At 32.1% G+C, this 25,283-nt stretch overlaps 1 long non-coding RNA gene across 3 annotated transcripts; it reads right to left on the bottom strand.

The window, feature by feature from the left end:
- Positions 1-1,203: 1,203 nt before the first annotated feature.
- Positions 1,204-24,442, bottom strand: LOC149774101 (uncharacterized). Of its 3 annotated transcripts, XR_016417062.1 has the most exons (7): positions 24,197-24,442; positions 23,072-23,185; positions 21,233-21,427; positions 12,907-12,972; positions 4,274-4,358; positions 2,684-2,761; positions 1,204-1,636 (listed from the first exon to the last, which is right to left on the bottom strand). It is a non-coding gene; the product is annotated as an uncharacterized LOC149774101 (long non-coding RNA). The 3 variants fall into 3 exon arrangements; XR_016417061.1 differs by lacking the exon at positions 23,072-23,185 and having other exon boundaries at positions 21,204-21,427; XR_016417060.1 differs by lacking the exon at positions 23,072-23,185.
- Between the last annotated feature and the right edge of the window lie 841 nt (positions 24,443-25,283).

The following is a 25,283-nucleotide window of genomic DNA, read 5'->3' as shown; positions in this document are numbered from 1 at the left end:
CAGATGTAATCCGATTATTTGACCAGTAGCAGTGGTGGCACCTAGGTAGTAACGATAACTCACTACTTGCTCCCATGAAACCTTCAAGATCTTTTACACATTTATAAGTGGGTCGTTGCACTTAAACCATATTTGCAGCATTTGTTGAGTGTATAATCTTTTATAACTTTTGAATGACTACATCTTTACACTTGCTTCTTTCAATCAATGAATCAATCAATATTTATAACTAAAATGTCAATGAGGTACCCATGCAGTCATGGTTACCTTCTTAATGTAAGGAAGCAGAGTACTGTTTGATATTCCTATGATCCTAACATGAACCCTGACTAGTGAGGGGCACTAAAGACACTAAAATGGTAAGATAACCCTAACATGAACCCAGACTAGTGAGCCACACTAAAATGGTAAGATAACCCTAACATAAACCCTGATTAGTGAGCGACACTAAAATGGTAGGATAACCCAACCATCAACCATGACTAGTGAGAGACACTAAAATGGTAGGATAACCCTACCAAGAACCATGACTAGTGAGCAACACTAAAATGGTAAGCCAACCCTAACATGAACCCAGACTAGATAGCGACACTAAAATGGTAGGATAACCCTACCATGAAGCCAGACTAGTGAGCGACACTAAAATGGTAGGATAACCCTAGTATGAACCTTATGACTGTTGCTCTAGTAGTCAGTGACATTTAGGTCACTAAAATTGATTGTTATTACAATAAATGGTTATAATGTTACAAGTTACTACCACAAAAAATACATTATTCTAAAACCTCTGAGAAACACTTTGGGGGAATTATGTATTGAATTAAAATTTTATATTGCTGACAAAAATATAATAAAAATCACCATGCCCTTTAATAGCAGACACTAGGAGAGAGGTAAATTCTGTGTGATTCTCACAGAAACATTTCTTTCTGAATCAGAGAAGCATACAAGCTGAACTTTAATGAATGTCTGGCTTAAGGTGGAACAAAAAAATTTTAAAAAATGGTAACAGAAAGCTGGATGTTGTTCCATTACAGAATTTTTTTCTCATCTTTCAGCTAATGCACAATAACAATTAATCATGTTATTTTCAATAGTATGAGCAAGTGAGACAAAAGCACAATAGAGACTTAACTTTCTCAGAATGAAACATTTATTGAAGAATGATAGCTGATGTCTCAAAACATTTAAAATGGTGTACAATCTGCTGCAATCACGTCCAATATTATCTCATTAGAAGCTTATGAGCTTAAGCTTATAAAATCATTAAATACACAATGGGTAGTTATTACTCCAAATGATCATTTGGCTTCTATCGTCAATTATGCTGCAAATAACCAATAGAATAACCACCGATGCTCCAACGAGACTGTCATGCTGGCAACATTTAAGATGTAACAATGTGATGATGCTTTGTTTTGATCTCATTATATATTAATGCTCAAATGAATTAAATTGTAGTATTTTTTACACGTCAATCAGCGAGGACTGCAAAGCTTATTTCAGGTGAACATCTGTATGAAATCATGTATGATGTTCTTTTCTGTCTATATTGTTCAGTTATTTCCTTCTTGGAAACTGGTTAATGCAGCACTGTTCACTTGTCAAAGTATCTAGGATCTTCTCAAGAGAGGTTCTGCAAAAAAGTAAGAAATAATTCATGTGATAATTCTGTAATTTGTTCCATCTCATGTGGATTTTACTACAGAATAAAACAGACACACTAACAGGGAAATGTCATCAACCACTTTTATAAATGGATGACATCATTCTTACAAACAAACTTTTATTATGCTGAAATCTATTATGGGAAGTCCCTCAAAGCTAGATATTATGCAAAGATCCCTGCCATTTTAAGTCATTTTAAAGATTATCCCTTTGAGTACTGACGGCCAAATCTGATGATTAATCAAATTCATTTGAAAAATTTATGAAGTACTTAATACACTCGTGCTTAATGTGAAATTTTTGTTGCACAGATGTTTGTGAGAGAGTTGCTTACCAATTTTTCTATGTGGAGTAAAAGTCGTGATATAAGGAGAGTGGATCAGCATAATGCCTTGATACTTTCTGATAAATTTATGAAAATATATTCAGTGATTTTTTAAAAGAAGTTGTTCAAAGTTTCATATGTTGAATTTAAGTATCTATACTTTTTGACAGATTTGGTGTTATCCTTAAAAATTTTAAACTCTGCGTGGATGCAGTGCGCTATGTTTTGTTTTCATTTTTCTGGTTGTTTAGCAGATGAATGATGGACAGGTTTTTCCATTTTTACCACATAAACATAGAAATACATGATTTCCAAACTGTCATAAAAACTAAACTGAGAATAATTTTAACAAGTATAACATTTTGGAGAATTTTGTGAGGGAAAATAAAATGAGGAAAATATTACATGCTAGAAATGCACATACATGATATCAATTATTCACTTACTTTTTCTTGAAAATTAAGTTGATTTTAAAGCAACTGAAAAAGTGTGATGATTTTACAATATTATGATTTAGCATAGAATTTCACATTAATATCTAGGTATAAAATATGCTGCTAATCATATATGCAAATGTCAGTGTTTGCAAGTTAAAAGTGGTAATTTCGATCTCTTCTCTTCCATCTTTCTTATGTTTCAAAACTTTATAAAGCACAATCAAATCTGGAGACCCATATGAGAAATACCTACACAATTTGGGTGACTTTAGCAAATTCACATGCTTTCACTGGTCAGAGCACAGATCACAAGATCCGCTGGGCAATGGACCTAAAATTGACAAAGGAAACATACTAAATTAGATAGTATACCACTTTAACTGTCAAGTGGCCATCCATTTAATACATACACAAAAATCTGGCAAAGCTTGACCCCCCCCACACATGCTTTTTTGCATCTCACCCCTGTGTACGTATGCTTGATGCACACACACCCAGAATTCTAAAGAATGGCCCATATTTAATACTCAGAAATGATCAAGGATTAATAATATTAATGTGTTTAATAACACAGATATATCACCGCTGTAGAATGTCTTGCTGCACCAAAGAAATAAGCTGTGTAACTTTAAAAATTGATCTAGTGTCCAATAAAATTCAAATGCCGACTGAACCCAGACAAACAGGTTACGTATTAGACAAATTATTATTGAGGTTTCACCCCCACCACCCCCTTTCATATGTGTACATACATCATCAGTAGACACATCCACATCCACCCTCCATGCGCATGTACTAAATGGACGGCCCTCAATAATACATTGCAAAGATAAAACAAGAAGATTGTTTCTTGCATACAGTGAAATACAATCAACACATCTGAAGGATAAAATAAGCGCAACAAAATTGGGACAGCATGTATTTATTATGTTATAAAGAAGCCTATAAAAGGTAAAAATTGCATATTTGCAATCTACTATTGCATACATTATACGAAAAAATATAATGCAACAGAAAAGCTTAATTACAAAACTTTTAGATATATAATTTTTTTAAAAATATTATATTGTTCATATTAAAGTCTTAGCTAGACAAAGTTTACATTTGCTTATATTTAAATAATCATAAGATGGAATAGAAATAACAAGAACAAAGAGATGTGTTTATAAAACACGATAGCCCCATTGAAAAACAGATACAATGTAATATTTGATGAACATTTTAAACATTTAAAGCACTGCGATACTGGCAGGACAATCCAAAAATGTCATCCTATGTATGCAAATCCAATTGTTAACCTTATTTTTACCTGTGGGGGTGGGGTGATTGTGCTAACAGGAATTATGTAACAAGCTGAGCATAAAAATTGTATAAAACATTTATGAAACTGAAAAATTGCTGTAAGGAAGAAAAGACAAGTAATAAATTACTTTACAAACTGAAATAGAATTACTTTCATCGCTTGCCATGTAAAACTCAGTATATTTTTATATACAGTTTGGTCAAGAATCGCTATATTGTATGTCATTTTCATACAGTTTCAATTTCTACCCAGTGGATTAAGATGAAACGTAGTTGCAGATGAACAGATGGATGGCCAGACAAACTGATCCAGTACTTGATGATTATAATCAGACCAGCTGATTAAAAAATTAACATAAATACCAAATATTTTGTTAATGTTTACAGCATCTGCCATATTCAGATCACTGTTCCTTGCTGACTGCTCTTTGTATCTTTGAGTAGGTACAGTATATCAACCAGATTCTATTGGCATTTTATTCAGTCTTACATTTATTATCATGCCTATTTTAGTAACATAATTAGATCTATTTGCATTTACCATAATTGGTTAGTTATCTGCATCACTTTATTGACTTCATCTTTTCATTATCATGGGAAGTTTCCAGTTTATTCAGTACAACAATCTGTAATAAGAAAGACAAAACATGATCTTTTGAAACAAGCTTATAGCTTTTATTAGCAGTGAAACCTATAATGAGATTATAATCAGTAAAATAAAATCAAAGCCAATAAAGATAAAAAAAAAAGATTTCATACACTACCCTAAGACTTTTGTCAAGCTAAAATTGGAATAATCAAACTATTTTGGTATGAAAAACTTCAACAATATTTATGGACATAAGACACTAGAACATTAAGGCTAATTTAACTGTCATGATTTCACTAAATTACTGTAAATAACAAATAATGCAAATAGGAAGATTTGTTTATAAACAATTCAGTTATAAGTAAAACACTGCAAGACAAATTAATAGGTATTGATGCAAATACATGACATGCCTTGAAGACAGCAAGTTAGTTTTCCATAGAGAATGTTAGCAAACTTGTTTCACTACTCAGTAATGGAACCCATATCACTTGCATGTGAACAACTGTACTTTGTCCAATATGTTTTTGCAGAGTTTTGCATTATAAACACTTTGCATCAACATAGCCAGAAGGCTGTGGGGGGGGGGGGTGTCTGGCATGCACCCACTCCTGCTTAAAAAGAAACATACACACACAAATGTACAGTCACTTGTCACTTTAAATTTGACCATCATTTTATTCTTGCACATGTTTATTAGGTAGTATGCACACTGGGAGTGAATAGACACACACAGTTTAGCTTTGGTGCCCTTGCAAAGAAGTCAGGGCCTGAAGGAAATTTTGGAACAACCCCATTCCTCCAACACTGGACCTGATCCAGCCTGGCATAATCATATTGTTTACTGCAATGGGAGATATTTTAGACTGACATTGTTCAGATGAATTTCTTAATAATCTGTTTGGCAAAGTTATCTCCTATTCATTTTGAGAATTGCATTATTGTACAGGTTTAAAAATCAACAACCTTGCAATAATGTCATGATGAATGCCATCACTGTAGTATCAGATGAATCAAAGTCATTGTGGTTGCTGTTGTGGGGTTTAATGCCATTTTTCAGCACACAATAGGTTATACATAGTATCCAGTATAACTGGTGAAGAAGAACCTGACAAGAACCACCGACCCATGGGAAGCTACTGGCAAGTTTTTTGGTCTTCACCTTTTTGAGGCTTAAAATTAAACAATCCAACTTTTTATAAATGGGAGTTAAAAATATCTGGTGTCGAGATTGTCAAACCACTCTATGACAAAATCAATTTAGAGTCAGTGCTGACCAAGTGTCGCATACTGGTTGGGCTTTCGGGGGGGGGGGGGTTGGGGGGTATTTTATGTATCTCTGGCCCCTATAATTATCAATATATGGGGGACATTGGCTGTTTGAGATGGGAGGGTGTCACAGGCCTCCCTCAAAGTGCAACAGTGCTGATAATTGTTTCTAATGTCAAGAACATTGCCCACTTTATTCATTAAAAGTTCATACATTCTACACTAAGTTTGTTTTCCATTTGTTTTTATCAAACTCGTACAAGTTTTCACTCTTCGGTACTAATAAATGTTTACAAGACGGTGAGCAGACTGGTCTAAATTTAATTACATGTAACTGTTGTCAGAAGGGTAATAGAATATATTCCATTAACAATCCTTCATATGACTGATTTCAGGTCATTAATGTTAATTTTTATATTCGTATCATAACTGGTAGAGTAAAACTTTATTCTAGTCAAATAAAAAATTTAGTATTTACCTCACTGGGTGAATGTTGTATTTCGTTTTTAATTGGAGATTTGTCAAACCAGGCTTTAAGTTCACCAATAAAATTATAAATTTCACACTACTACAAGTTAACAAAACATAATGTGTAGGATATTACTGGCAAACAATAACTCTCCCTAGAATGAAATGAAAATTTATGCATCAAGCCGAAAGGGCTTGAAATGATGTCTTTGATTATCCTACATAAAAATAAGTGAACCATATTTTGTTGTTGTCAAGTTGATGTGCTTAATGGATGAAAATGGCTTTTAAATATTTGAATTTATGCAAGATATGATTGTTTCAAGCCTAGTTTAAGTCACAACGAAGATGAATAAAGGTCAGGTTAGTCAAAATATAGTTACATATTCTGGCATTCTTTTTTGTTTCTTCAGAAATACAAAGATTCCCTAGTAGCTAGGGAAATAAGTTCAAGTGATTGTAGCAAGTTATCATTTCAATAGGTGGAAACACAGAAATAGCAAGTCCCAATTTTTGTTCCTTCTGCAGGTATTATGGTTTGCCAGAACAAATATTACATCTTGTATTAGCCCACAGCATGAATGATACATAACACAAATATCAATGAAAACAAGTAATGTCTGATATTAACTTGAGATGAAGCAAAAGATTCATTTTTCAAAACTGCCATTGTAAAGCCTCTGCTGAAGAAACCAACACTAGACCATAACGATTTAAAGTACTACCGCCAGTTTGTAATCTCAAATTCATATAAAAAATCTTAGAAGAGGTTGTTCTACCCCAGCTTGTATCTCATCTGAATTCAAATAGTCTTTTCAGTAATGTACAATCTGCTTATTGCCCTTGCCACAGAACTGAAATTACTCTTCTAAAAGTAGTTAATGACATTCTATCTGCTTGGGATAGTGGAAAGATTACAGTCCTCACCCTCCTTGATTTGTCTGCCGCAATTGACATAATAGACCATGATATATTACTTCACCGTCTCCAGTATGTATTTGGCATTCATGATACAGCCTTACTGTGGCTCAAGTCCTATTTGGTCAACAGGACACATATTGTGTCTACAAATTGAATATACTCTAGCCCAGTTGATCTATATTGTGTTCCACAGGGGTCTGTTTTTGGACCTGTTCTCTTCATTCTATACACTCAGCCGCTCTCAAGTGTCATAGATCATCATCCAGTGTCTCACCAATTGTTTTTTGATGACACCCAAATATACAAATCTAGCCACCCAACTGAAGTTGATGCTATCATCCAAGGTGTAGAGAGGTGCATTTAAGTTGTGAAATCATGGATGACATGTAACAAGCTGCAGATGAATGATGATAAAACTGAGGCCATTCTAATCACAACAAAAAGACTTTCTCATTCACATCCTTTATCTCAAACAAGTATCAGCAACACCAAAATTAAATTCATACAATCAGTACGAAACCTAGGTGTTACTCTGGACAGTACTCTCACATTGCACCAATATGTCATGAACATATGCAAGGCCGCATATCTTGAGCTGAGACGCATCAGCTCCATTCTCAAATATCTTTCAGTTGATGCCACTAAAACACTTGTGTGTTCATTAGTACTTTCAAGACTGGACTATTGTAAATCAATTCTGTCTGGTTCATCTCAGTATCTACTCCAGAAACTTCAAAACACAGCTGCTCGGATCACTTACAGTACCACGATCAGAGCACACCTCCCCACTGCTCTGTACCCTAGACTGGCTATCCATTCCATCCAGAATCAAACACAAAATTTGTTCTCTGTGCAATGTTTCACTGTCAGACTATAGTCCAACATACCTATCCGACCTCACCCATATGTGCACACCAGCAAGATACTTACGCTCCTCTTCTGACAATCATATACTCATTATTGCCACTATGAAAACAAAGTCATATGGACATTGTTCTTTTGTATACCAGGACCCAGCAACGTGTTATGAATTGCCCACTGAACTCAGACACAAAGACACAGTGATCCCATTCAAGAGTGCTCTAAAAACTCACTTATTTCGACTGCAAGAACAAACTTAAAGACCTAATGTTTCCTACCTTAAATATTCTCAGCATGTTTGTTATGTTTTCTAATTTCGTAGCATTTGTTTTGTAATTATATCATTATATATGTTTTTTTATCTTATAGGTGTTGTCTAATGTTGTAAAGCGCTTAGAGCTTCTAAAGATTAGGCGCTATACAAAGTCCTCATTATTTCATTATTATTATTATATTTGCTACATGAGACTATAAGGCATTAAAATTTGGTTCTTCTTTGAAGTTAATAAAAACAGTATATCTTAATATACCTTCTTAATTCCAACCTAGTATATGACAAATTTACTGTTATTAACTTCATTTTAATATAGAAAATGTTTATTAAAAATAAGGAAGTCCCAGATTCCTCCTTATCCTCTCTTGCAAAATGGTCCATATAATATGGAATGTGTTAAATGGCTGTTAAAACCCAATCAATATACAATTCAGTCAAAGCATACGAGTATGGACTTGAAATCAAAATCATAAACCCATTATGAAGAAAAAGAGTCTTAACAATAAAGATAATAATACTCTGATATTCTTAACCCAAAATTATTTTTAAAATCTCATTAAAGATTATGCCTCCTGTAACAATATAAAATTCCATAATCAATAAGTAAAAAAACCTCACGCAATGTTGACACCTTTTTTAAAATTTAAAGTCACGATGAAATCGCATATTCTTAATTCAAATTTGGGAAAATATTGTTTACTTCATCATAATGTAACTTCTATCTGAACAGGAAGCACAACAAGTTGGTGGGATCTCAAATAAAAATTAAAAGTCCTCATATCAAATCTGATAATGCACAAAAAAATAAAATTATATTCTATATTCTCTACAATAAAACTAATCATTCATTATAGTCTATAGGTAAAAAAAAATTTGAGAATGCCAGTCTTTATACATAACGTATATTCAAGCAATGATGACATTTGCATCTGAAAATGTAGTAAAAAAGAAACCTTCACTATATCAATTTTATCACTGTTTGAAACAAAGTAACTGAAAAATGAAAAAGAAATAAGCTGTTTAACTGAAAATGACATGTTGCATACAAACTGTGGCATGTTTAAAGACTAAGTTACTCCACATATTAAATATCTAATTATTCACAACAAATTTTTTAATGGTACATTGATTATATAATTTTAGGGAACTTCATCTTTTAAAATTACAAATATTTAAAGGAACAAAGATAATTTTTCAAAATAACACATATTCCATTTTTTATGTAGCTCTCAGAATATGTGATTTTCCATTTCTGACAATGATTATGCTTAATATTTAATTACCAATTGATTGACTCCTTATTTTGGCCAGATAACTTGTGTTTTGAAACTCCTCTCTGTGAACCTTCCTTTCATAGTACAGTAGAACCTGTCTTGAAAGACCACCCCTTCTGCCAACAAATACTGGTCTCTCAAGACAGGTGGTCTCTCATAACAGGTCATAACACTAAATAATCAATGAATCTGTGCATGGAAAATCTGGTCTCTCAAAACAGGTGGTCTCTCATAGCAGTGGTCTCTCAAGACAGGTTTCACTGTATGATGTCTAAAGAAGCATACAGACAGACAATGGTTCTTTATGGTAGTTAAGTACAATTTCCTAGTGCTCAAAGGTATTATCTTTTATTTTTTTGATACTTCTGCTCCAAAACTGAATTTTTAACAAACTTAAGCTGTGCCAAAGTTTCACTTTCTCAAATTAGTGCTTTACTGAATACTATGATTAGACTGCTCTGGTTGGCCTAAGTGGTTATAGCATCACCATGGATGTGGGAGGTCGCAGGTTAGAACTTCAGCTGAGTCATACCAAGTTCTTGCAAAAATGGTACTAACAGCTGCCTCACTTGGCGCTCAACATTAAGATGTTATTTTTAGGACTGGCTGGCCTGGTGTCAGGTTAATGTGACTGGCTAGGACATTATGTTACATGTCTGCAGCATGATGCCCAATTGCAGGCCATCACTATAAACAGCCACACTGCAGGCATCATAGCAATATGACTCAATTTTTTTTAAAGCTACATTAAAAATCCAAATCACACACACACACTACTGACAGATTTCTTATCTGTTCTTTAATGCTGTATTAGGGTTTAAGGTCCATAAATGCCATAGCTTGCTTGCTCCGACAGAGGTGTTTTGACCAAATAAATAACTGTACTTCTTATTATCACTTGTTAGTTTTATTTATTCAACAGATCTTAACCCTTAAAGGCTGTATAGTTTTGAAGCACATGATCCAGCAGGGCTAAATTGTTTGAGAAAAGAAATGAAAAGTGCACTCTAATTTTAAATTGTATGAAATTTAATTAGGTTTTGTATCATGTCTGCTTTACATTAAATTTTGATTTACTGCTCAAGGGGGGGGGGACTGGAAAAACTATTTTGTCCATTCAGAGTGTACATCAGACGCGTATTTAACACCAATCAGTCACTAGTATCTCCATTAAAACTTTCCCAGCTCCAGTAATCAGATATATTTCATAATAACAGAAATCATTGTCTTCATCAGTGTCAGTGGCCAGTATTTGCGGAACAAAAGAAGGTGAACCAAGCAGGGAATTAGCCTTTTTGTTTTTTCTGGGTAGGCTGTATTTTTAACATGCACTTGTAAAACTTCCTTTTTACATGGCTTATACTATGACATAATGCTTGCTACAGGGCACAATGTGCCAATAAAATCTAGTTTAAGAACCATTGATGTCAAGTTGAAGAATCCAGATGTAAACAGTTGCCTACCTGAAAAAAGACTTATGTTGCAAAAAACAATACGATACCTCTACTGGTGTGACTTACCCGAAGTACTTTAAAAAAAATCTGTTTACAGTGCAGAGTACATTTTCCTATGAGTGACTTTAAATTGTTGGAGTTCCTGTGCATCAATATTTGGGAAATTCATACAAATTTTGCATGATTGATGCCCTGGAAGCATCTCTGTATCTGATTTGTAATGAATCTAAAGATTAAAAAACAACTAATGGATAATAAATTGTTTCCAAACTTAACAATTATCAATGGCTGGGTAATGTGGGCTTTAAAAGATCTTAAAATAACTTTTATGTTCTCAGAAATTTTCAAACATATTTTCAAATAATGAAAACAAAACATTGGTGGCTAAGCTAACAAAACCCTAAATCACAAAATCTCTATCATCACATCGGTTAAAAGTAGCATTGTGAATAATTGTAACCAAAATTAAAAAGAAATAATGGCCAAAATTGATAGGTTGGAAACAAATGGGTGTTCAGTTTACTACTAGGTCAATGATTATGCAAACAACTTTTTACCCATGGTAGCAACTAACTGATACATGTAAAATAAAATTCTAATGCGTCATTATGCATACAATAAAAAGAGTGGTCACGCAGGGATCGTCCTGGGCTTCGCCAATGTCGCAAATTGCGATTTTTTTTCCTTATTGGCGACAAAAATATCCCATCTGGCGATTTTTTTGGCGACATACTTTTTGGTTATTTAATTTGTACATACAATCATGGATTTGGACTGGATAAATTAAAAGGCAGAACGAAAGGAAGCCACAAACTTGACTAAGCAATGCATTGGAATCAATCTGTTACACAAACGATCCTTTGTTCTTATTGACAACCCCATCTTTACAGTGCATTGTTACATCATAATCTGCTTATGCTGACATCTGGGCTGAGGACTGTATGCTGCGATACAGTCAATCATGCTACCGCACTATACCTACAACTGACCGACTTCTGAAGACGTGAATAGAACAGATACAATTAATTGTATGGCTAATCCTTCTGGGTTTTTTTTATACATATACCAATACAATAGTTTTGCTGAACCTTCATAGAAAACTGATAACCTTTGAAGTACCGACTACTGTGTATAAATACAAAGCAAATGGAAAAAATCTCAATCACAATTACATCTGTCACCAGTGCAGCATTTTACTCATTGATCTTTTCCTTTTGCCATCAGTCCCGTGTTACGGCTGCAGAGACTTAAACTCCGCAACAAGAAATAGCAAAAAAAAAAAAAAAAAAAAAAAAAAAAAACAGTTTTGCATAATGAATAATAATTATTTATTTCTCAAAATACAGGAGTGAAAGAATCCCCTAAATTGGGTGTGAATTTATGCTTATATATACGGTCCAGTATTGCCAGGTGTTGACTCGTGTACGTTTCATTCGTGGGAATGGAGATCCTATTTTTCTTGTCGAGAAAATGTATACAGCATTCAGTGATCATTCTTGGGAGTTAGGAAGCAATTCGCTACAAGCTTTGTGAAGCTAGCCCTGGGGGGGGGTGTGTGTGCTGCTGAGAGACTACTAGTGTCGCCTGTCAGCACTGTAGACTGTGAACGTGGATTCTGTATGATGAACCTCATAAAAACTGACATCAGAAATAAGCTCTGCATCTCATCTCTCGAGAATTTAATGAGAATCAGCATGTACAGTTGTGAAAAATTAGACTCTGAAACTGCATTCAACAAGTGGGCAGCCCTAAAATCGCGACGGATCTTCATGTAACACTTTGTAACATTTTGTTAATGCTTGTTGTAATTAAAGTATTAACTAACCCATCTTTTGTAATTTTCATTGCCTGTTACATTAATAGACTAAATTAACACTTGGAAAAATGTACACTACTTGCTTTGGCGACACTTTTTGAAAATTGGCGACAAAATATTGAGGTTGGCGATTTTTTTTGCGACAGCTTTTTAAACGCCAGGACCATCCCTGTCACGCTATACCTCCTACTATGGTTTGTGGTCATTGTTGTTTCAGCTCTGTATTCCTGTCTGGGTGTGGTACTTACCTATCTGCTGTGACACCAGGTGGTTTCTCTGACAGGTCATCTCAAGCAAAATTGAGGTATACAGTGCTGAAAATACAAAAATAATTTAATTTTGCCACCAGAACAACTTCATACAAATTTTAAGTCATACACTCTACTCTTACAGCATGGCTGGTTAATCTAAAGAGTACAACTTGTATCAATTTATTCCATGCTACTGCAGATTTATAGATAAGCAGTGAATTTGTATATTTTACACAATCAAACTGACTAATGTTTTGGAGACAAATTGTTCAATGTGTTGAGAACACAGTATTTAGGCATATACTACTCTTGCTGTACGTACAGTATGTACTTCATTTTGGGAATGCTGAAATCAGATAAAGTTGAAGTATACTTAGCTAATGAAAAGAATAAAAAATATATTAATACTTAAGAAAGTGCTTAGATAGCTTCATTTCATTCAAGATACTTCTCATCCTTTTAACCAATTTTGGCATTTCTGACTTCCACTGCATTACTGCCAACTGAAATGTAGGCCAACGAACTTGAAATCATGTCTTATGTGAGAATTTGAATTAATTAGAAAAAAGACATCAGAGTTAGTAAAGTCTGATAAACTTTATTACTTTAATTTGTAGAAAAATGTGGAGACAGGCTGCCAAGAGTGTGAGATATTCCTGACAATTTGACTTCTTGTTCTGATGTTAGTCAACATTGGAACTCACTACACATACCGTTATTTAGTCAGTAAAACCTAAATCCCCAAAACATAAATATCAGGGTTGATGTCTTACACTGTTATGATTAGCTTAAGGCCATTTTTCATGCTACACAACAGTAAATATATCTGGTGGAGGAAGAACCTGGAAAACCACTGGGAAAAACCACGGACGGATGGGAAGCTAGTGGCATGCTCTCTCAAAACGGAGCAGAGCCCGAGACTAAATTTTCCTGTAAATATTAAATGTACTATATAATAATAAATAAATAATTTGAAGAGTAAATTGTAAGCAACAATAACCCTGACCTGCGCATTACATTATACAAGTGACTGCCTGTTATGCTGCTGATTGGTTATGAACTACTAAAGTATTCTCACACCATACCCTTTGATTGTACCACCCTACTGATTTGAAAAACAGAAAGAATAAAAGATATCAAAAATGCACAAAACTTAGCCATTGCATTCACTGATTTATGAGTTCTAAACTGACTGCCTCCAGGTGGGTCTCCAACACTGCTGACTTTTTTAATCAAAAGGGAGCTTCTTTAGCAACATGGTCGCCATTTTTGCTTGGGCCAGCTTGTTTTCAAATACAGTTGTGATTGAAATTACTGTCTTTCAAACTCTCACTAATTCCATAAATTTGGGATTTACATCTCTTTGAACACGTGTATACAAGAATTCCTTCTATTTATTTGTTCAAATTGTTCTTGAAATATTAGAAAAAAACACTGCACATATTGGATGCAGATGGCACTGCTTCTACTTAGTCCCACAATGTAAGACATAGCACATATTATTTTTGTTTTAGTGATATGGTACCCACAACATAAATATCAGTGTCGAGGTCTTACATGTAGGACGAGGCTACTACTGAAATAGACTATTCTAGAAATCAGAAATAGACAGAGGGCTTACAAACAAACGGGAGGATATGCGAATACTATAAATATAATATAAATCTACCTACCTCGATGCATTTAAAGTCTCTTGTATAACAATTTCGGCTATAAAACAACGCAGTCTAGGTGAATTACTAGGTCTATGAAAAATACTAAACATCTTGCCCGCCATGACTTTTGTACATTTTTGTACTCTTCAGTACTAAAGATTCAGCATCCTGCAGCATTTCGAGAAACAACCAATGAGAGTGAATCTTACAATTATTTTACTGAATACTAGTATACTATTGGTTCCAACGATTTTGCATGTGAGCGATCTCTTATATATTAGGCTAAATTATACATTATATATTAGGCTAAATTATACATTATATATTAGGCTAAATTACACATTATATATTAGGCTAAATTATACATTATATATTAGACTAAATTATACATTATATATTAGGCTAAATTATACATTATATATTAGGCTAAATTATACATTATATATTAGACTAAATTATACATTATATATTAGGCTAAATTATACATTTTTTATTTTAGACTAAATTATACATTATATATTAGACTAAATTATACATTATATATTAGACTAAATTATACATTATATATTAGACTAAATTATACATTTTTTATTTTAGACTAAATTATACATTATATATTAGGCTAAATTATACATTATATATTAGACTAAATTATACATTATATATTAGGCTAAATTATACATTATATATTAGACTAAATTATACATTATATATTAGACTAAATTATACATTTTTTATTTTAGACTAAATTATACATTATATATTAGGCTAAATTATACATTATATATTAGACTAAATTATACATTATATATTAGGCTAAATTATACATTTTTTATTTTAGTCTAAATTATACATTATATATTAGGCTAAATTATACATTATATATTAGACTAAATTATACATTATATATTAGGCTAAATTATACATTTTTTATTTTAGACTAAATTATACATTATATATTAGACTAAATTATACATTATATATTAGACTAAATTATACATTTTTTATTTTAGACTAAATTATACATTATATATTAGGCTAAATTATACATTATATATTAGACTAAATTATACATTATACATTAGGCTAAATTATACATTTTTTTATTTTAGACTAAATTATACATTATATATTAGGCTAAATTATACATTTTTTATTTTAGACTAAATTATACATTATATTTTAGACTAAATTATACATTATATATTAGGCTAAATTATACATTATATATTAGGCTAAATTATACATTATATATTAGACTAAATTATACATTTTTTATTTTAGACTAAATTATACATTATATATTAGACTAAATTATACATTATATATTAGGCTAAATTATACATTTTTTATTTTAGACTAAATTATACATTATATATTAGGCTAAATTATACATTTTTTATTTTAGACTAAATTATACATTATATATTAGACTAAATTATACATTATATATTAGACTAAATTATACATTTTTTATTTTAGACTAAATTATACATTATATATTAGACTAAATTATACATTATATATTAGGCTAAATTACACATTATATATTAGGCTAAATTATACATTATATATTAGACTAAATTATACATTATATATTAGGCTAAATTATACATTATATATTAGGCTAAATTATACATTATATATTAGACTAAATTATACATTATATATTAGGCTAAATTATACATTTTTTATTTTAGACTAAATTATACATTATATATTAGACTAAATTATACATTATATATTAGACTAAATTATACATTATATATTAGACTAAATTATACATTATATATTAGACTAAATTATACATTTTTTATTTTAGACTAAATTATACATTATATATTAGGCTAAATTATACATTATATATTAGACTAAATTATACATTATATATTAGACTAAATTATACATTTTTTATTTTAGACTAAATTATACATTATATATTAGGCTAAATTATACATTATATATTAGACTAAATTATACATTATATATTAGGCTAAATTATACATTTTTTATTTTAGTCTAAATTATACATTATATATTAGGCTAAATTATACATTATATATTAGACTAAATTATACATTATATATTAGGCTAAATTATACATTTTTTATTTTAGACTAAATTATACATTATATATTAGACTAAATTATACATTATATATTAGACTAAATTATACATTTTTTATTTTAGACTAAATTATACATTATATATTAGGCTAAATTATACATTATATATTAGACTAAATTATACATTATACATTAGGCTAAATTATACATTTTTTTATTTTAGACTAAATTATACATTATATATTAGGCTAAATTATACATTTTTTATTTTAGACTAAATTATACATTATATTTTAGACTAAATTATACATTATATATTAGGCTAAATTATACATTATATATTAGGCTAAATTATACATTATATATTAGACTAAATTATACATTTTTTATTTTAGACTAAATTATACATTATATATTAGACTAAATTATACATTATATATTAGGCTAAATTATACATTTTTTATTTTAGACTAAATTATACATTATATATTAGGCTAAATTATACATTTTTTATTTTAGACTAAATTATACATTATATATTAGACTAAATTATACATTATATATTAGACTAAATTATACATTTTTTATTTTAGACTAAATTATACATTATATATTAGACTAAATTATACATTATATATTAGGCTAAATTATACATTATATATTAGGCTAAATTATACATTATATATTAGGCTAAATTATACATTGTATATTAGGCTAAATTATACATTTATTATATAAGACTAAGACATTAATTTTTGTTTAAAAAATAAATACATCACTAAGAACCGAATCAAGCTAGGAAACTTATTTCATAATAATAACATATTACTAAAAACAAACTAGTAAAATCTTATTTCAAAAATAGACATAATAGCAAAAAACAGTTGAAACAAGTACAGTCTAATTACAGTATTGAACATATCACTAAAACCAATTCAAACATTTAAAATCTTTCTTCAGAAACATGTCACTAAAAACCCATTCTGACAAGTAATAGCTATCATTGAATTTGGTGTTGTTTTGACACTAAAGGTGAGACTTAACAGTCAGTTTAAAAAGACTCATATCACAATAATCTTGATAATACTAGGTACCATATATACTCACGTATAAGCCAAATAATGTAGGAAAAAATAAAGGCCTGGAAGAAGGAGATCGGCTTATCCACAGGCCAGTGTCTAAACTTGACAGTTTTTAGGTATTTTGTTGATAACTGTAGTTGCTGTAAATCTTGGAACATGAAACAATATTTTTTTCTGTGTTCTAAGACAATGGCATGTAAAAAAGTAACTTCCAGTGACACGACAATTATTAAACTGTTATAAAATACTATGATTGATCTTGTTATTATTTTGCATGTGCATATTTTCTGAGTTCTCCAATATGAAGTTAAATAAAGGTAAATACAGGCTTCATAATTCGCAGGCTGGTTGAGTTTACCAGGGAGAACTATAATGTACAGTACATGCACAGTGCAAAACGTGTATAGCGTCACTTAAATCCTTACTTAATCCCAAGCATATTAGATGCCGATTTTGCTTTATTCATTGTTTTGACCAAGTTGTATTCTTCCAGATAATATTTCAGCTAGTCCTTAATAGCTGTTCATTTACGTTGAATCACACACTCATGAGTTACTCATTTTCAATGATATAAGCGATCCTACAAACTGAGGTAATATTTTTAAAAAGGTATGCACATTTAATTGTACAAGACACATAACCATCATAATTTACCAACCTGGAGATAAGTATACATGTAATATTTTTAAATACAAGTTTGCCTAAATAAATGCATTTAGAACTTACCTTGTGCATCTTGAAATGTCTTCGAGTTGGAGGTTGGCTTATACACCTGTCATGCACCTTTTAGTGTTTATACCTATTCAGTTTGGGGGGCAGCATATATGCGAACAGGCTAATATATGAGTATATACAGTAATAGGTTCCAATCTTGTATGGTGTTATATACAAAGTCTTTCAAGCTATTCCACTAACACATGGAGTAATACAATAATGATATTCACAAAATTAAATTGGATCTCATATTATATGTATCCTTTCTTTTCTTAAGTAACAGTCAGTGATGTTCCATTTAGTTTTTGCAAAATCCATTAAAAATAAAAAAAAATTGATTGGTTGAAGGAAAAGATGTGATGGAAAGGGCAGAGCTATTTCCTGATTAATGATACAATTGAACAATGTCCATGAAAAGAATTATTCTGCCTGAACATCATGGCTGGAAAATCATGGCTGGAAACTGTGCTCAAGGAGAAGGTGTTGTTTGACTACATTGGGTGGTAGGTAAAAGTGGAAAGTGTGCTCAAGGAAAAGTGGTTGTATGACTACACTGGGTGATATCTACAAGTGGAAACTGTGTTCAAAGAGAAGTGGTTGTTTGACTACATAGGGTGGTAGGTAAAAGTGGAAAGTGTGCTCAAGGAAAAGTGGTTGTATGACTACACTGGGTGATATCTACAAGTGGAAACTGTGTTCAAAGAGAAGTGGTTGTCTAATTACACAAGGTATTGCTGTATACATACAAGTGGAAACTGTGTTCAAGGAGAGGTTGTCTGACTACAAAGAGTGATAGGTACAAGTGGAAACTGTGTTCAAAGAGAAGAGGTTGTCTAATTACACAAGGTGTTACTGTGTACGTACAAGTGGAAACTGTGTTCAAGGAGAAGTTGTTGTCTGACTACAAAGAGTGAGAGGTACAAGTGGAAACTGTGTTCAAAGAGAAGAGGTTGTCTAATTACACAAGGTGTTACTGTGTATGTACAAGTGGAAACTGTGTTCAAGGAGAGGTTGTCTGACTACAAAGAGTGATAGGTACAAGTGGAAACTGCTCAAGGAGAAATGGATGTCTGACTACATAGAAAGTGTTCTCAAGGAGTTGTTGTATGACTAAATAGGGTGATACGTACAAGTGGGATAGTGTGCTCAAGAAGTGGTTGTCTGACTACATAGGTGATATGTACAAAGCATAAAGTGTGCATTGTCATAATATTGTAGATCATGGGGAAAATTGTTGAATGTGCTGAAATAATATTCAAAAAGTGTGAAGCACAAACACTTGCAAAATATTTGGAATCACTAACCTTCTGATTTTACTTTATTATGAAAAGTTCCTATTCAGTTCCAGGGGAAATGAAAACCTGGAATGTAGTTGAGTGCAAAATGGAAACAAATAATACATCATCAAATTTAAGTGACTCTGTGTACACTTAACCCCACTCATTCCACCAACCAGCCCTTGTACCTCTTCAGCAACATGAAAGGTATTGCTGAATTTGCCAAAATAAATTAAAGGAAATCAACATTGCTGGCCAATTTTCATGTGGTAAGAGAAAGACTTCTAATTGATGTGTTTTGGTGAACCAAAATGCAAAGAAACACAGTGGAAAATGATATGAGTATTTGGCTTATAAAATGTTTGATGAGATCCTGAAAAGTCTTTAAATTTCAGTTTGAGATCATAAAGATAGCACTATAATGATGGGCCTTATAGTGAGGTATCACATTATCATATCAATGTTATAAAAGAGACATCAGTATACCGATTGGCTTTACACAATGAGGTATCACATGACCATGTCCATGTTATGATTGACAGCAGTATACTGATTGGCATTACAGTGAGGTATCACAAGAACATGTCCATGACAGAGACATCATTAATCTGATGGACTGTATAGTGAGATATTGCATGTCATAATAGAGACAGCAGTATAATGATCAGCTATGCAGTGAGGTATCACCTGATCATTTTCATGTTATAATGATGACAGTAGCATAATTTTGGGCTTTACTTTGAGGCATCACATGACTGTGTCCCTGTTATAATAGCGACAGCAGCACATTGGTGGGCTTCACAGTGAGGTATCACATGACCATATCCCTCTTATAATAGAGACAGCAGTATACTGGTGGACTTAACATTGAGTTATCACATGACCATATCCATGTTATAATAATGACAGCAGTATACTGGTGGGCTTAGCAGCAAGATATCACATGACCTTATCCATGTTATAATAATGACAGCACTATACTGATGGACTTTACAGTGAGTTATCACATGACCATATTCATGTTATAATAATGATGGCAGTATACTGGTGGACTTTACAGTAAGGTATAATTGCACCCACTAAAAAGTATATTGATTCGTTAACTATTATTAACAATATTCAAAAGTTAAGATTCATGTCATATTTGCAGAATTTAATCTCACACCCATGCAATCACAGGTAGGCATTCTCTTTGTAGAAAAGACTTGAATAAAACAATTTTATGTTTAAAAGACTTGAATAAACAACTTTTCCCCAATAATTTCCTTTCATCTGGTTAGAGTGCATTTTCCGACATGTAATTTTCAAATCATTTAAAAGGTGTCCCACAAGTTATGATTCGAGAAAAAACAATGGGTCCCAGAATATAAAGTGCACAAAAAAATTAATTTATGGTGTACCAATAATTAAAATGTCCCAACATATACGGTAGATATGGCACTATAAATAAAACGTGTACAAAGCAACTACACTTTGGTATTGATTGAATGGGCAACATACCAAAGATAAGACTGTTACAAAAAATTTACTCTGTATAGCATGATCCTCTGTATGCTCTTATATCTCCAGGTTAACTCAGACACGACGATGACGCAGACACAATGATGACTCAAACACGACAATGACTTTGACACAATGATGACTCAGAAACGACGGTGACTACAACATGATGGTGACAATTTTTTGTCCCTGTCTTTTACTTCAGCTCAGTCTTGGTAGAGCACCTGTGCAAAAGAACAGAAGGTGTGAGGAATGATCGGAAGAATCTGGTCCAAATAGTACCCCCAAAACAGAATAAAATGGCAAAAACAAAATATAGCATGGATGAAATGAGTGAACTTGAATTCTGTAATACACCTAAAGAGATTAGTACTGAATCAAAGAAACAAATACAAGATTTAAACATAATAAATGTGATTATAGTTATCAAGTTCTAATTCTGAAGAGAAAAAAAAGACTAAAATTGATGTGCAGAGTCTTAAATAAGTAATGCTGGTAATTCTGAAATTAGTTAATGGTACAGAAATTGACCTAGAGAATTTATATATAGAAAATTTGAACCTCACTATTGTAGCAAAGTTACAATTACAAGATCCAATTTTAGAAACTGTACTTCACTGGATTCTTCAGGTAAGTCTTAGGAAGAAATGAAAAAAAATGGCAAAAGAACTGTACAAATTGTGGCTCAAGTAAAAGTTTCTAAATGAAGGTACAGATATGTGTTTTTTACCAAAAACCAAGCAGTGCATAAAGTATCTAATGGTAGAATCAGATTTTTTTACAAAATGGACTTAAGATTATATCAAGCACAACCTGCAGACAAAACATTAAGGCCAATAATATATGTGATTCTTACTGCAATGGTTTTGGCAGGTTTTCTTTTTATTCTTAAATTATATTTAATATGATTTTTTTTATCTTTTGTTTTTAACATGGTGAAGAAAGTGCTAGGGTCAGCAGTGAGGAACAGGAATGGCTGGCTGATTGGAAACACACATATTCTATTTGGCCTAATTCAAAACTTCATATCCAGATCTGGGGTTATATTGCTCATATACACTATTATGATTCTATGGTCCCAAAATATGTAACTGAAAGAAGCGAAACCAAGTGTAGCCAAATAAAAATATAATGAATTTCTCTAAGTTACAAAGCGAAAATTTAAGAGGAACTTCCAGCATTGTGAATCATATGTGAAATAATCCCAAGTATGGATGTTCTGAACTAATTCAAAGTCTCGAATGTCCTGATGAACCAAGAGTGTGGAATGTCCTGATGTAGCTCATTGATATAATCCAAAATGTCTTTGAGTTCTCAATAATCCTAAAATTAGTATCTTTGTTCAAAAATCAATGAGCACTTTGTAATTCCAATTAATTTATACAATTTGCCTCAAAAAATATCTGAAAACAGCTATAAGTGATTTAACAGATGGATCATAAAATTGTAGTGAATAGTTGTTTACCAAATCCCATTTTATATAAGACTCATCTGACCTATATCACAACATAATGCATAAGAAAACTAATCAAGTCCAATGGAAAAATTCACTAACTTGTAAATAAGGTTAGGTCTTGAACTTAATTTTTAGACAACACATGTTTATTTCTTACAATCATGACAAAAATCAGGTGAGCACAACCCTCAACCAAGCCAAATACCAGGTACACAAAATAAATTAAATATACATAACAACACGGATCCACAGATCAGGGATCAAATATTTCAGTTTGTGGTTGTCAAGAAAACCTGAACGACCATTACAAGACCCCAATCAAATATCATGGTTAAAAAAGCCAATTGTACAATACTGAATTTGCTTTCACCTTTTGTTTCTGAGTATCGAACATACTGGGATGAATATTTACCTTTTGCAATGATAGCCTAAAGGTTTACAGTTCAAAAGACTACTGGAAAAATTCCACGTTTAGTGATCTTTGGAAGGGAGATAACTTTGCTTGAAGACCTCATATTAGGTTGCCCTGAGAAACAACAATTTGAAAATTAGAAATATACAAGAGATTATGTAAAAGAATTTCCCAAAACAAAAATACAACTTCCTGGTGAAAACATGAAAAAGAATTATGATGTGAAAATCGAAATCCGTAAACACAATATTGGTGAAAGGTATGGTATTTTGATCCCAAACAAACAAGTGGGATTGAATTCAACATTGCAAAGACCCTTGACAGGTACATTTCAAATCATTTTAAAACTTAATGTGCTATTCAGAATACAAGAAATTACCAGGGCAATTAAATAATTTCATGGAGAAGTTACTTCCCTTGGATCAGTATTAATAATTTCTGTGAAAACTGAAATGCCACCAGATCTACAATTTCTCAGAGTTAACATGGACAGTTCAATCTGCTTATGTTAGTAAAAAATTATTATTTAAAAAATATTCTGAATGAAATTTATTGAAGAGAAATTTTTTCTTTGCATCTGTCGAAGTAACTTTAATGGCTATAGAGTGCTTGTAAAATACAATGTGGTTAGGATATATTTATCACACACATGTATTCAACATATACTTATTTTAACAAGAGGTATATTAAATAAGTATAGATTTGTGGGTGTGTATACAAGCAAAATTGTCAAGGGTACAAATTTATTGCATATATACATGCAATATTTTCAAAATTATGTCATGCCTTTCAAAATATGCTGAATGTACAATATCTTCTGAAGTAATTTTGAGCTTGATAAATGTCAATGTCAATATATTTTTGATTGAATGTTCATATTAAGATAACGAATGAAATTTGTAATTTTGTATTAGCTTTCTTTCTTAAAATAAATTAATATTACACAAAAAATGGTGAAAAAGGTTGTGTTGTTGTTGTTGTGATTTTGATTTTTAACGTAGCTTTAACAATTTGTCAGTCATATCGCTACAATGTCTGCACTGTGCATCATGCCGCAGACATGTAGCATGATGTCCCACCCAGTCACATTATCCTGACACCAGGTCCACCAGTCCTAACACTAACCTCTTAATGCTGAGTGCCAAGCGAGGCAGCTGTTAGTACCATTTTGTAAGTCTTTGGTATGACTCGGCCTGGGATCGAAGCCACGACCTCCCGCATCCGAAGCAGATTCTCTAACCACTAGGCCACCAGAGCAGTCTGTGAAAAAAGGTGATGGCAATTATCTTTCTGGGAGAATTAGATGGATTTGAATCCCACTGGGCTGACTCCAGCCTGAGTCACAGTATTATGACACATGGACTGGAAAGGTACAACTTGTACATATAAAATGGAAAATGGTTTTAAGCAGCAGGGAAGGCGTACAGACCAGGTGGCTCAGATAAATTTAAGCCTCCCACACAACATTTCTCCGTAGAAGCCTCAGATTTCAAAAATAACGCCTCCTACGAAAATTAATCCGCAAAATTCCGACCCAAAGTGCATTTTCAGACATAAAAAAAAAACAGCATTTTTTGGGGGGGGATATTGTAAAATTTGTGTGTGATTGCAAAATTGGGCTGCAGATATTAATTTTATTTCACAATAAAACAATATCATTGAAAATAAGATGAGTCGGAAAACTAGTACAGTTGGAGAACCTCATTCCGCTAAATTAGCACGAGAGCGATTAGCGGCATTAAAGAAGTTTATTCCGACAAAACAATTATTTAAGAAAAATGTTCGTGGTTACGAAGATATGCAACATGGAATTTTAGAAACTTCGGCAAAATGGTTGAAGCCAGTTACTAAAACAATTGAACAAACTGTATATGGTGACGAAAAAGATAAGGAAGATGAGGAAGCCAGAAAACGTGGAATTTTTCGTGCGTTGAAAGGTATTGAGGAGCAATCACGAACATTACCCGATCGATTAGCAATAGCAGCAGCGGCAGCGCAACAGGGTGGACAACCTGCAATTGCTTTTAAAGTAGGTCGTAAAGGAAAAACTGAAGCAAGACCTAGAGGGAGAAAACCTGGAGTAAAAAAAAGAAAATTTGATATCGATGATTTAAGAGAAAATTTCACCGATGAGGGATGGAATATAATATCACAACCGCTATCTACGATATATAGTTTAGATCAATTTGGTCAACTTGCTGAAGATATGTTC

This window comes from Sinohyriopsis cumingii, unplaced genomic scaffold (assembly GCF_028554795.1).
Source record: "Sinohyriopsis cumingii isolate HCF-2022 unplaced genomic scaffold, ASM2855479v2 utg000426l, whole genome shotgun sequence".
Classification (NCBI taxonomy): Eukaryota; Metazoa; Mollusca; class Bivalvia; order Unionida; family Unionidae; genus Sinohyriopsis; species Sinohyriopsis cumingii.
This window is presented reverse-complemented; position numbering and strand designations above follow the sequence as displayed.